Source organism: Mus caroli, unplaced genomic scaffold (genome assembly GCF_978045245.1).
Source record: "Mus caroli unplaced genomic scaffold, Mus_caroli_1 scaffold_5, whole genome shotgun sequence".
Taxonomy (NCBI): domain Eukaryota; kingdom Metazoa; phylum Chordata; class Mammalia; order Rodentia; family Muridae; genus Mus; species Mus caroli.
This window is the reverse complement of record NW_028227260.1, coordinates 111,773,008-111,788,545: the sequence shown is the minus strand read 5'-3', so window position 1 is coordinate 111,788,545 and position 15,538 is coordinate 111,773,008. Positions and strand designations below refer to the sequence as shown.

Sequence of the window (15,538 nt, the reverse complement as noted above, 5' to 3'; positions counted from 1 at the left end):
GATGATCTAAGATAGTTCGGTGATATTCTTCCACAGGAATATTCTGCTAGGGTTGTTGAGACAGCCTGATGGAAACAGGATGTTTCCATCCACTGTTGTTACTAAATCTGTACTAAGTTATGATGGTAAGAACTGATTTACCAGTTTGAGTTGGCTTTCTAATATTAACAACAGAGTCCAGATGACACCAGTAAGTAAGCTTTCACTCTCCTATCAACTGTACCTGAGGCTGACATACTGTGCTCCCTTTTGTAAAAACTGGTAATCCTCTTTTCATCTTTCAGCAAAAGTCTGCCTCTTGAAAATTTATGATCTGGACTACCATAAAATTCCTAGTGGTTTTCATTGATATAGTAGTATGTGATCATACTTCTCTGGTTTAAAATTCAGTAGGACTAGAACAGAACCAAGGATAGATAGATAATGAAACTTAATTTAGGTTCATGTGCCCAACACAAGGCTAGTTTCTCCATTCCTACCTGATACTTAGTTATACTAGGTTAATTATAAAGTTAGTTATGATACTAACCATTGATTTTTCTTGTTCTTCATTGAATTTCTGTATATCCATATCAAACTTCTGAAATGTAGTTATATCCTGCTCACACAATTTGTTGTTGATCACCTCGCTGTAAAGCAAAGTAATGAAAGCAGTCACATTTCATACCAATATGAAAAAAGAACACTCAAAACAAATTAAATTGACCATTTCATACTATAAAAAGAAAAACAGCAGTACAAAATTATCTAATGGGAAATCATTACAGATTTTTCCCTAACAGATTATCAGAGAAGTCTTCTTTTATGTTTTAGCTTTTCAAAATTAAAGAGGTTTTAATACATATACATCTTAATTTAGGAAATTAATTGTATTTCAAAGTATTTTTTCATTAATTTCTACCAAATATAAGGTATAATTTATTTTCCTATATTTATTCAGTTAAGACTTAGTGCAAAACATAAGTCAATTAAAATATATAAATTGTCTGCATATGTAATTGATCCTTTTCCATATTGTTATAATAAACCATAAATTACATTTCTAAGATTTTGTGCAAGACTTCTGTGTTTCCACAATGAAATTAAATCAAATTTTAAAATCTCATTAACAGGTACTTAAAGTAGAAAATAAAAATTTTCACAGATTTCTAAGAATTAGATTTAGTTTCCTTGAAGGCATGAAGTTATAGGGTTAAATGCTTAGACAAAATCAAAGTCACACATTTTTTACTAAAATCTCAGACATGGCTTTTTTTTAAAAAAAAAAACTCAGCCACATATAATTTTTTAAATGATACAAATGTGACCCTACCAAACTAAAACCTCTACCTCTCCCATTTGTTCATTTGCCAAAGTCATTCTAATTTCTGGTTGCTTTCTTTGAAAGAATCTTTGATATAAGTTTCCATGTGTTTTCTCTTTATGTGACTCCAGGTCCAAGGTATCTCAAATAATCATCTGATATCTATGGGCAACAGGAACATATGTGGTGCACATATATACCTGTAAGCAAAACACTAATATACAAATATGTCTGAAAAATAATTATTAAGAGCATTGTTTCCTAAGCCATTTAAGATGTTTTGGGCCTATGATCCTAGTCTAGGAAGCTTAAGCAGGAGATTTCCAGTGTATAGGACAACATAGATTACATAGCAAAATTCAGGCCAGCCTTAACTACATAGTGAGACCATATCTCAAAGACAAATTATTGTCTTCTAAGAAAGCTAATGTAACATTCAATTACATATAATTTAAAACAGATTCTTTTGGATCTGAGTATCATTCTCTCACTGGTTAGTAAAGCTGTCTTTTACTTTCAGTTACATAATTCATTTTATGAAAAAACAAAACAAAACAAAACAAAAAACAGTGAGGGGATTGGAGAGATGATTCAGCAGTTAAGAGCACTGGTTCCCTTCCAGAGATCTGAGATTGGATTCCCAGCACCTCCAAGATGGCTCACAACCTATAACTCCAGTTCCAGGGGAATCAATGCCTTCATCTGGCCTCCTCAGGTACCAGACATACAACCTGTGTGCAAGCCAAACAAACATACCCATAAAATAAAATTTTAAAAACAGTAATAAGGGTTACATTAAAGAATTCAGTTTTGCACTGTGTTGAATAAAGAAAGAAGCACAGAGGAGTCCTAGAAAAGAAACTGACTTAATATAAAATTAATACTAGGTCAATGAAAAACTGTTGCATGTACAGAATTTTATATACATATCACTTAGGTTTGAATACATGGAACTATAAAAAAGTTTACATCTTTTTTTTTCCTCTAAAATCCCTTCAAAGCAGTTATGAAGATACCTCAATAGTTAAGAGGGTTTACTGTGAAAGGAGGAGGTTCGCAAATTTGAATCTAGTACCCATCTAGAAAACCAACCATGGATGGTTGCTTCTACAATAGCAGCACTGTGGTAGGCAAAGTGAGAATTGCTAGGACTTGCTGGCTGCTTGTCTAACTGGATGTTCAGTGACAGAGCCTGTCTTAAGGGAATAAAGTGGAAAGTAATAGAGCAAAATCTAACATCCTCCTCTGCCCTCTACATTTGTATATATACACCACACACACAAACATACAAAAAAATAAAAATTAAGTTTCATTAATGTCACACCTCTGCAAAAAGCACCATTTTCACTTCTGTACCACAGGAAAAAATAAGTCCATGATGCTAAATCAAAAATATTTGCAAGAGTCTGTGTCATGAGTAGACCTTGGGTGCTGACTCTGCAACTAGTCCCACAATACCCAGAGGAAGCTCAACTCCCAGGTGCTCTAACACACCCAGGATCACAGCAATGGCATCAACATCAGGAGTAACTTGAGTCCCTAAGGATCCAGGGACACAGGAACTCCTGCCTTGCCAGTGGCATGGATTCCTTCTGGTCTGAAACTGCACCTGGATCAGACCTGGGGTACTGGCTCTGCACCCACTCTTAAAACACCCAGAGGGAGCATGACTCCCAGGTATTCTGAAATGCCCAAGATCACAGGATTACAGAGGAAGCTCGACTCCCAGGAGATCAGAGACACCCAGGAACACTGGAGTTCTGACAGAAGATCACAGCTGAGGGCACGACATCTTTCCCAACACCCTGTGTATCTGGGACCCCCACAAGAACCAGGGAAACAAAATCATCCTCCCAGCCAGAGGCACGGGTTCCTTGCAGCATGCAACTGTGTCTAGAGAAAACATAGGGCTCTGGCACCCCACCAAATCTTGCAACACCAAGAAAAAGCTTAACTCCCAGGAGCTCTGACACAGCAGGATCTCACTAGATTGGTCACACCAGGATTTCAGGATCCAAGAGGCAGCATGACTTCCAGGAGTTCAGACACACCCAGAATATCAGGATCGCAGGATCCCAGAATCCCAGATAGCTGGACTCCAATGAGTTCTGACACAACCAGGATTACAGGAGGGACAGGATCCAGTCAGAGACAGCAAGGGAAGGTAGCACCAAAGAAAATGAGATAGCAAGTGTTAAGTGCAAGAATATAAATAATAGAAACCAAAACTAGTCGGCATCATCAGAACCCAGTTTGGCCATCACAGCAAGACTTGGATACCACAACCCATTGGAAAAGAAAGATTCAGATTCAAAAATCACATCTCATGCTGATGATAGAGGTCTTTAAGAACAAAAATAGCTCCATTAAAGAAATACAGGAAAACAGCTAGAAGTCCTTAAAGAGGAAACACAAAAATCCCTTAAAGAGTTAAAGAAAACACAATCAAACAGGTGAAGGAATTGAACAAAAACCATCTAGGATCTAAAAATGGAAATAGAGAATAAAAACTCACAAAGAGAGATGAACCTGGAGAAAGAAAACCTAGGAGACATAGATGCAAGAATCTCCAACAGAATACAAGAGATAGAATAGAGAATCGCAGGTACAGAAGATACCATAGAAAACATTGTCAAACAGTCAAAGAAAATGCAAAATGCAAAATGCAAAAATCTCCTAACCCAAAACTTCCAGGAAATCCAGGACACAATGAGACGACAAAACCTAAGGAAAATGGGTATAGAAGAGAGAAAAGATTACCAAGTCAAAGGGCCAGCAAATATCTTCAACAAAATTATAGAAGAAAACTTTCCAAACCTAATGAAAGAGATGCACATGAACATACAAGAAGCCTACAGAAATCCAAATAAACTGGACCAGAAAAGAAATTCCCGCTGACACATAATAATCAGAACAACAAATGCACTAAATAAAGATAGAATATTAAAAGCAGTAAGGGAAAAAGGTCAAATAACATAAAATGGCAGACCTATTAGAAATACACCAGACTTCTCACCAGAGACTATAAAACCAGAAGATTCTGGACAGATGTTACACAGACTCTGAGAGAACACAATTGCCAGCCCAGATTACTATACCCAGCAAAACTCAAAATTACCATAGATGGAGAAACCAAAATATTCCACGATAAAACCAAATTCACACAATATCTTTCCACGAATCCAAACCTTCAAAAGGTAGATGGAAAACTACAACACAAGGAGGGAAACACTACACCATACAAAAATCAAGAAAGAAATCTTCTTTCAACAAACCTCAAAGAAGGTAGCAACATAAACATAATTCCACCTCAAACAACAAAAGTAACAGGAAACAACCAACAGTCACTGGTCTTTAATATTTCTTAATAGCAATGGATTCAATTCCCCAATAAAAAGACATAGATTAATAGACTGGATACATAAACAGAACCCAGGATTTTGCTGCATACAGGAAACCCACCTTAGTGACAAAGACAGACATTACCTCAGAGGAAAAGCCTGGAAAAATTTTTCCAAGCAAATATTCCCAGGAAACAAGCTAGAATAGCCATTCTACTATGGAATAAAATCAACTTATAACCAAAACAATTTTTTGTTGTTGTTGTTGTTTTGTTTTTGTTTTTTAAAGATAAGGACTGTCACAATACTTGTCAAAGGATGCATCAACAAAGATGAACTCACAATTCTGAACATCTATGCTCCAAATGCAAGGGCACCCAAATTCATAAAAGAAGCTTTACTAAAGCTCAAAGTACATATTGTACCCTATAATAATAGTGGGAAAATTCAACACCCCACTCTCAGCAACGGACAGATCCTGGAAACAGAAACAAAACAGAGACACTGTGAAACTAACAGAAGTTTTGAAACAAATGGATTTAACAGAGGTCTATATCTATAGATATCATAGAACATTTTATCATAAAACAAAAGAATGTCCCTTCTTCTCAACACCTCATGATACCTTCTCCAATACTGACCATATAATGTGTCACAAAACAGGCTTCAAAAGATATAAAATTATTTAAATAATCCCATGAATCCTATCAAGTCATCACTGACTAAGGCTGATCTTCAATAATAATATAAATAATCCAGGCATGGTGGCACATGCCTTTAATCCCAGCACTTGGGATGCAGAGGCAGGCATATTTCTGGTTTGAAGGCCAGCCTGGTCTACAAAATGAGTTCCATGACAGCCAGGGATAAACAGAAAAACCCTGTCTTAACCCCAATAATAATAATAATAATAATAATAATAATAATAATAATAATAATAAACAATAATAATATAATAGAAAACCCATATACACGTGGAAGTTGAAAAACAGTCTACTCAATGATAAATTGGTCATGGAAGAAATAAAGAAAGAAATTAAAGACTATTTTGAGTTTAATGAAAATGAAACTACAACATATCCAAACTTATGGGACACAATGAAAGCATTCCTAAGAGAAAAACTAATAGCTCTGAGTGCCTCCAAAAAAGAAACTGGAGAGAGCATACACTAGCAGCCTGACAGCACCATTAAAAGCTCTAGAACAAAAGGAAGCAAATTCACCCAAGAGGAGTAGAAGGCAGGAAAAAATCAAACTCTGGACTGAAATCAAACAAGTGGAAACAAAAAGAACTATACAAAGAATCAACCAAACCAGGAGCTGGTTCTTTGAGAAAATCAACAAGATAGATAAACCCTTAGCCAGACTAAAGAGAGGGCACAGAGTCAGTATCCAAATTAACAAAACCAGAAATGAAAAGGGAGACATAACAACAGAAACTTAGGAAATCAAAAAAAAAAAAAAAAAAAAAAAAAAAGATCCTACTATAAAAGCCTATACTCAACAAAACTGAAAAATTTGGATGAAATGGACAATTATCTAGACAGATATCAGGTCCCAATTTAAATCAGGATCAGATAGACCCTGCAAACACTCCCATAACCCCTAAAGAAATAGAAGCAATCATTAATAGTCTCCCAACCCCCTCACCAAAAATAAAAGCCCAGGATCTGATGGGTTTAGTACAGAATTCTATCAGACCTTCAAAGAAGACCTAATACCAACACTCTTCAAACTATTACGCAAAATTAAAAAGAGAGGGAACACTATTCAATTTGTTCTATGAAGCCACAATTACACTTATACCCAAAACATACAAAGACCCAAATGAAGAAAGGAAACTTGAGACCAGTTTCACTTATGAATATTGATGCAAAAATACTCAATAAAATTTTGGTAAACCTAATCCAAGAACATGTTACAATGATCATCCTTCATGATCAAGTGGTCTTCATCCCATGGATACAGAGATGGTTCAAATTATGGAAATCCACAATGTAAACAATGTCAAGGAAAAAATCCACAGTATTATCTCATTAGATGCTCAGAAATCATTTGCAAAAATTCAACAACCCTTCATGATAAAATTCCTGGAAAGATCAAGAATTCAAGGCCCATACCTAAACATAGTAAAAGCAATATACAGCAAACCAGTACCCAACATCAAAATAAATGGAGAGTAACTTGATGCAATCCCACTAATATCAGACAAGACAAGACTAGATAAGGCTTCCCACTCTCTCCCTACCTATTCACAGTAGTATATAATATAGTAGTATTCTATAGTACTAGACGTTCTATCCATAGCAACTAGACAACAAAAAGAGGTCAAAGGGATAAAAATAGGAAAGGCAGAATTCAAAATATCACTATTTGCAGATGACATGATAGTATATGTAAGTGACCCCATAAATTCCAACAGAGAACTCCTAAACCTGATAAACAAATTCAGCAAAGTGGCTGGATATAAAATTAACTCAAACAAATCAGTAGCTTTCCTCTACTCAAAGGATAAACAGGCTGAAAAAGAAATTATGGAAACAACACCCTTCACAATAGTCACAAATTATAATACCTTGGTTTGACTCAAACCAAGCAAGTGAAAGATCTGTATGACAAGAACTTCAAGTCTGAAGAAAGAAATTGAAAATCTCAAAAGATGGAAAGATCTCCCATGCTCATAGATTGGCACAGTTAATTTAGTAAAAATGGCCGTCTTGCCAAAAGCAATCTACAGATTCAATGCAATCTCTATCAAAATTCAAACTCAATTCTTCATAGAGATAGAAAGAGCAATTTGAAAAATCATTTGGAATAACAGAAATCCAGGATATCAAAAAAACTATTCTCAACAATAAAAAACTTCAGGGGGAATCATCCCCGACCTCAAGCTGTATTATAGAGAAATAATGATAAAAATGTATGGTAATGGTACAGATACAATGACTTCATGAAATTCACAGGCAAAAGGATGGATCTAAAATATATCATCCTGTGTGAGGTAACCCAATCCCAAAAGAACAAACATGGTATGTACTCACTGATAAGTGGATATTAGCCTAAAAGCTCAGAATACCCAAAATGTAATTCACAGACCACATGAAGCTCAAGAAGAAGGAAGAGGAAAGTGTGGGTGTTTCAGTCCTTCTTAGAATGCGGAACAAAATACTCCTTGGAGGAAATATGGAGACAAAGTACAGAGCAGAGACTGAAGGAATGACCATCTAGAGTCTGCCCATCCTGTGGATCCATTCCATATACAGACACCAAACCCAGTCACTATTGTGGATGCCAACAAGTTCTTGCTGACAGGAGCCTAATATGGCTTTCTCCTGAGAGGCTCTGTCAGAGCTTGGCAAGAACAGAGGCTGATGATCACAGCCAACCATCAGACTGATCAATGGGTCCCCAGTGGAGGAGTTAGAGGAAGGACTGAAGGATCTGAAGGGGTTTGCAACCTTATAGGAAGAACAACAATATGAACGAACCAGACCCCCCAGAGCACTCAGAGACTAATCCACCAACAAAAGAGGGGGTCCCATGGCTCCAGTTGCATATATAGCAGAGTATGACCTTGTCAGGCATCAGTGGGAAGAGAGGTCCTTGGTCCTGTGAAGGTTCAATGCCCCAGTGTAGGCAAATGCCAGGGTGGGGAGGTGGGAGTGGGTGTGGGGGGGTGAACACCCTCATAGAAGCACAGGGATGGGTTATGGAATAGGGAGTTTCTGGGGTGAAACCAGGAAAGGGCTATTATTAGAAATGTAAAGGAAGATAATATAGAATAATAAATAAATTAAAATAAAAATATTCACAAAATACTACATATAAATAGGAATAATTCATTAAGATGTCATATAGTATATTAACTAATATTTCCTAATATGTAAATTATGTTAATACTATATAGTTTTAAACACATTATATATCCAAAAAAACGTACCTTCAAATTTTCCCAGAATATTTTGTACTGGAGATCTATGAAGTAATTAAAGCTTTAAAAAGTAAGGATACCTTTTGATGGCTCAGCTTTTGCTAAAAGCAGGACGATGAGAGTTTGACCCACAGCACTACACCCTCCAAGAAAACCATTCAAATTAAGGATTAATCTTACGGAAATATTGTTTATAACATATATCATATTCTAATTATTAATATAGATTTCTTGCTACACAATCAATTAAACTTTTCTGGAAGTACTTACACTAAGAAGGAAATAATAAGTTTGAACATATTACCGTGTATCTCCAACTATTCCTTCAGGATTTGCATTCCCATCATCATGAGTTACTGGATTTTGTACTGGGTTGGTAATAAAACAAGATATTAAAACAATTACTTTATTTTGCAAATTTTAATGAAATGCTTTGTGATCATTCAGGCATAGTGCCAACATTAGGTTTTAAAGCACATCTATGATTTGTCTAGAAGTTAAACAAAATCAAGTAATGTCTAATTGTCATCTAGAAATATATTTTAAGCTATTTATTTACATGTTGTGATTAAAGACAAGAGATGCAATATGAGATTTTTGATCTCCATTACAATCCTAAGAAGAATAACTGAGAAAAAAGGAAGTGTAACATCAATGCCCAACATTAGATATCTGGTATCTTCCATAAGGTCCAATTCTGAAGCATTCCCATCTTGCTGTTCACCACTTAACAAATTACAGTTTTCCATTGGTGTCTCTACAGAACATGCAAAACGCTGCCATTCCACTGAGAAACTTACGTTTTCTGATTTAAAATAAAAAAATAAATTTTCTCAAGCCATTTGAATCAAAAAAATCACTTAAACTAATAAAATTGAAATATAAAATAACATTAAGGAATGATTTTTACAAAAGCAGCACTTCATAATTGCATGAAGGGTTTAAAGATAAAACCATATTTCTATTACCCTCTGATTTAATACTAAAGACTTTAGTATTTAAACATGGAACAGAATAGTTGGCTTCAAAGATAGACATTATAAACCTTAACTTTAATATGTACACATTTTTAAAAAAAGAATTAAGTTGAATAAAGTATCTTGGGCTTCCTTACTATAAAGGACTAAAAGTTTGTTATTTTTCAGTTTAAAACTCTCTCTCTCTCTCTCTCTCTCTCTCTCTCTCTCTCTCTCTCTCTCTCTCTCTCTCTCTCTCTCTCTCTCTCTCTCTCTTTCTGTCTCTCTCTTTCTCTCTTACACACACACACACAGACACACACACACACACAGACACACACACACAGACACACACACACAGACACACACACTATGATGGCTTTAACTGTGACTTCAAGTGGGTTTACATCTAATCATAGAAGGATCTGCATTTTGGTCCCATTCCTGCTAGGTTTTTGATAAGTTAGAGCAAATGTGTCTGCATCTCAATCTCCAAATAAAATCATAGTTCCTATGATCACAACCAAGCTCTCAATCTTTTTCATCGCAATACAAATCTAAATTATAAAGTTCTGCCTGTCTGGACATATATTTTACTGATACAGCAAGAAGCTCTGTGTTCAATGTTCAATTAAGAAAAAAATTTAAAAATAAAAAATAAAACAGGCATATATCCCCAGGCCCCAGTACATTTGTAAGGCTGAGGACTTCAGTTTCAAGGCCAGTTCAAGCTGCACACGTTTTCAGACACTCCTGAGATACAGAGTTAGAGCTTACTTCCCTAAACCAAAACAACACACAAATAAACACAGCCTGTCCTGAATTATGTCAGAAGTCCCAGTACTTCTGAGGCTGAGAGGAGCCTCAGGATTTTGAGGCTGTTTGGATCCTATATAGACAAATTTCGGCAATCTGGCCTTTCAACACCAGGTAGAGGAAAATGAAGACTGGTCTTCAGTTTGTTTTTATGAATTTCTGGCGGGAATGGAATGGGAAACAAAATACCCATGGAAGGAGTTACAGAGGCAAAGATTGGAGCTGAGACTGAATGCATCCAGAGACTGCCTCACTCAGGGAAAAATCCCATAATAACCACCAAACCCAGACACTGTTGAAGATGCCAAGAAGAGCTTGGGGACAGGAGACTGATATAGCTGTCTCCTGAGAGGATCTGGCAGTGCCTGACAAATACAGAAATGGATGCTCATAGACATCCATCGTACTGAGCACAGGGTCCCCAATGATGGAGCTAGAGAAAGTACCCAAGGAGCATAAGGGGTTTGCAGCCCCATAGGAGGAGGAACAATATGAACTAAGCAGTACCCCCAGAGTTCCCTGGGACTAAAACACCAATCAAATAAACCAGATGGTAGGACTTATGGCTCCAGCTGCATATGTAGGAGAGGATGGACTAGTAGGTCATCAATGGGAGGAGAGACCCTTGGTACAGTAAAGGTCCTATGCCCAGTATTAAGGAATGCCTGGGCCAGGAATTGGGAGTGGGCGTGTTGGAGGCAGGGGGAGAGGGGAGAGGAGAGGGGATTTTCAGAGGGGAAATAGAAAAGGGGATAATATTTGAAATGTAAATAAAGAAAATATATAATAGAAAAAAAGGAATGAAACAATTTATTTAAAGGTTATATGAAATAAATTCATGTTTTGCTAACATATAGGAACAATGTTCAGGTATTTTCCTGGGGTAAAATCATAGCAAGTTATTGTTTCTCAACATATTGTGACTATAGTGCCAAGAGTAGGTATATGCACTGCTAAAACTCAGGTATAGGAATATATAGATATAGGTAAAATTAGAAATGAAGTATATGAAAACTCTTAGAAAAGACTTGTTCCATTGCAGGTGAGTTGGTAAAAGTCTAAGGAACTGCAGGACACAATCAATACCGAAGACTGGATATATTATACCTTCAGAATGAGCCTCCTCCAAAACATTTATGTCATCTTCTTCTTCATCATAGTCAAGAAGTAATAAGTAACCGTTCTTTGGTACCACCCACATTTTCTTTGCCATTTTTCTCTTAAGCACTCAGTTGTCTTCTCAGTTAAAAAAAATAAGAAGGAAAAAAGAATAAAAACATAGCGATCTGAATCCAAAGGTATCATTTAAATAGTTATAAATGTCAAAAATTCAAATAATTATCTTAGCTCATTGAAAGATTGTTTCTTTTGTTTTTTAACACTTATATTTTTAATAATTTGTCTTTATCATAGAGTTTTGAATACATATTCAATATAGTGACATATATATATATGTATACACACATATATATATATATATGTATGTATGTATGTATGTATATATATATATGTTTTCCCTTACAATTTCCTCCATATATCCCATTTATCATGTCCCTCTCCCTCCCAACTTTGTTTTAAAATCTTCTTTAACTTACTTAGTTAAAAACCTTCTTTAGAACCCAAGTTAACAATCTACCATTTCTCAGTTTAAAAAAAGGCAAAAACAGGCCAGCCTTTAATGTGTGAGTCCTCCCCTTCCCACCAAAAATGATGAGCAAAATGTGTTGCATTTAAACTTTGAGGTATCTGAATTTTGATCCTATATCCCAAAGATTCTTTTAAAACAAAACATCAGCAATTCCGTTTTTCAGTGTATCTCAGTTTTAAAGTAAATTCACAGTACTATTCAGAAAGATAACGAGCATGGTAACTATATATTCATGTCAAGAAGACCCAATGCTCAGTCTACAACAAACACTCGCCACCACCACCCACACAGAAAATCCTTATATTGGAGAAACGTGGGATTGGGGGAAGCCGAGGATTTCAAACATCTGCAGATTTTTAGTTCAAGGCCTGCCCAAGCCAGGCCAGACTGAGCTACAAAGGAAGATCCCTTTCTATAGAAATAAAACTGAGTGAAAACACTGAACTTGGTGGTGCAAGTCTTTAATCCCAATACATGGGCGATTGAGACAGGAGGATCGGTGCTCAGAATCCTTCCCAGATTACTTATTAATCTCTTGCAATGTCTCCTCTTCTTCTTTTCATTCATTCTTCCTCTACCACTCCCTTCTCTGCAATGTCCATACAGTGTATACCAAAGGAACACACCATAGAGAAGACAATGAAGAGGGAGGAATCCTCAGTGTATTTCTAATGGATCCCAGACAGCACACAGGACAAGCACCAAGTTGGACCCTAAGGCTCCTTACAGCACACAGGACAAGCTCCAAGGCTCCTCACTCACAGACCCATGCTCCCTCGACCCCCAATCCTTCAGCCAGCTCGCTGATCCTATCCCCAGGACCCAAGATTGTGTCCTCCAAGGGTTCACAATCCTCTAAGGCCCTGACCTATTCAATATTCTGCCATGAATATGGTCCTCCACCTTCATTTAACAATCAGAAGCCATAGGAAATGGGGACCAGGAGGCTTTTCCTCACATAGTGACCACCTGGGCCTGATATGCCACACTGTGACACACCTCGATTAACTGTCCAACAACCCTGATCAGAGCAAATTATCACTTACAGGTTATCTCAGAGGTGAACACTTTCCCAACAGCACCCTTCCGTGCTCAGCTCCTCAACGGTAAAAAAACGTTGTCAGCAGAGATGCCTGGACAGAGGCTTCTGAGGACCCTTTGTGACGCAAGCTGGAGTAAACAGGTCTCACCCAGGGACTGCACTGATTGGCTGAATATATCCTGCGCATGCGTACATGGAGTACCAGGCACCATTGCTTCAAAGGGAGTTTTCAGGAGGTGGGAATGAGCTACTACTGGCTTTAAGACACTTTCTAGGTTCATAAGTCCATACAGACTTGAAATACTTGAACAAACGTGAAACATATGAAACAATGCAAACGATACTACTTTATTTCAAATGTAGAGGCTCTTGTATGCAATTTTGGTTTCTATTTATTTATGTGCATAACATTTAATGTGTGTGGACTTTTTCTGAATGTACTTACGCACACCACAAGAGTTTATTCTGTCCTAAGGGATCAGAAGGGAGCATCCAGATCCCCTATATCCCCTGGTACCCTCCTGTCTCCACCTTCCTAGTACTGACCTTGATTACAAGAATGTGCCTGACCCTTCTGGCCCTCTCTCTCACTTATGCCTCTGTTGCCTACAGAGGCTGGAAGTGTGCACTGATTCTCTGAAACTTTAGCTGTGCATAAATTGTGATCCAAGATATGGGTGTTTTGTGCCCGGTCATCTGCATAGAACAGGTGCTTTTAACAGCTGAGTCATTTTTCCAACCACTGTTTTGTGCACTTATTTGCACTCCTCTGGCCTCTTCAGGTACCAGGCATGCATCCGGTGTGTTTAAATTTATGTTGACCCAACACACACCCACACACCCCCACAGGCACCCACACACACCCACACACATTCACACACACACACACACACACACACACACACACACACACTGTACACACACATATGCCCAATGATAATTTTTAATTTTCATATTTCTCTATAACTCCTTTTGTACTATTTCATGCCTTGTCCAACTTTATTGTGAGGTGTATTCCTTTTCTTTCTTTGTTTTTTGATTGTTTTCAATTTTTTACTAGATATTTTCTTCATGAACATTTCAAATGCTATCCCGAAAGTCCCCTATACGCTCCCCCTCCCCGTCCTGCTCCCCTACCCATCCACTCATACTTCTTGGCTCTGGCACTCCCCTGTACTGCAGCATATAAAGTTTGCAAGACCAAGGGGCCTCTTTTCCCAGTGATGGCCGACTAGGCCGTCTTCTGCTACATATGAAGCTAGAGACACAAGCTCTTGGGATAATGGTTAGTTCATATTGTTGTTCCACCTATAGGGTTGCAGACTCCTTCTGCTCCTTGGATACTTTCTCTAGCTCCTCCATTAGGGCCCTGTGTTCCATCCAATAAATGACAGTGAGCATCCACTTCTGTATTTGCAAGGCACTGGCATATCCTCCTATGAGACAGCTATATCAGGGTGTGTTCAGCAACATCTTGCTGGCATGTGCAATAGTGTCTGCTTTTGGTGGATAATTATGGGATGGAAGCCCAGGTGGGTTAGTCTAAGGATGGTCCATCCTTTCACCTTACCTCCAAATTTTGACTCTGTAACTCTTTCCATGGGTATTTTGTTCCCTATTCTAAGGATGTATGACGTATCCACGCGTTGATTTTCATTCTTGATTTTCTTGTGTTTTGCAAATTGTATATTGGGTATTGTAAGTTTCTGGGTTAGTATCCACTTATCAGTGAGTGCATTTCAAGTCACTTCTTTTGTGATTTGGTTATCTCACTCAGGATGATATCTTCCAGATACATCTATCTGCCTAAGAATTTTATGAATCCATTGTTTTAATAGCTGAGCAGTACTCTAAAGTATAAATGTACCACATTTTCTGTATCCATTCCCCTGTTGAGGGACATCTGGGTTCTTTCCAGCTTCTGGCCATTATAAATAAGGCTGCCATGAACATACTACTGCATGTGTCCTTACTACCAGTGTGACCATCTTCTGGGTATGTGCCCAGGAAAGGAATTGCTGGATCTTCAGGTAGTACTATATCCAATTTTTTGAGAAACTACCAGACTGATTTCCAGGGTGGTTGTACAAGCTTGCAATCCCACGAACAATGGAGGAGTGTTCCTCTTTCTCCACATCCTTGCCAGCATCTGCTGTCACCCGAATTTTTTATCTTAACCATTCTGACTGATGTGAGGTAGAATCTCAGTTTTGTTTTTATTTGCATTTCCCTGAATGTTAAAGATTTTGAACATTTTTTTCAAGTGCTTCTCAACCCTTCGGTATTCCTCAGTTGAGAATTCTTTTTTAGCTCTGTACCCCATTTTTAATGGGTTATTTGAATTTCTGGAGTCCAGCTTCTTGAGATCTTTGTATATATTGGATATTAGTCCCCTATCAGATTTAGGTTTGGTAAAAATTCTTTCCCAATCTGTTGGTGGCCTTTTTATCCTATTGACAGTGTCTTTTGCCTTACAGGAAGCTTTACAATTTTATCTCGTC

At 37.4% G+C, this 15,538-nt stretch overlaps 1 long non-coding RNA gene across 1 annotated transcript; it reads right to left on the bottom strand.

Moving 5' to 3' along the window:
- Positions 1–535: 535 nt before the first annotated feature.
- Positions 536–13,091, bottom strand: LOC147004737 (uncharacterized). Its single transcript, XR_015047102.1, has 4 exons — positions 13,042–13,091; positions 11,455–11,583; positions 8,880–8,943; positions 536–629 (listed from the first exon to the last, which is right to left on the bottom strand). It is a non-coding gene; the product is annotated as an uncharacterized LOC147004737 (long non-coding RNA).
- Positions 13,092–15,538: the final 2,447 nt, after the last annotated feature.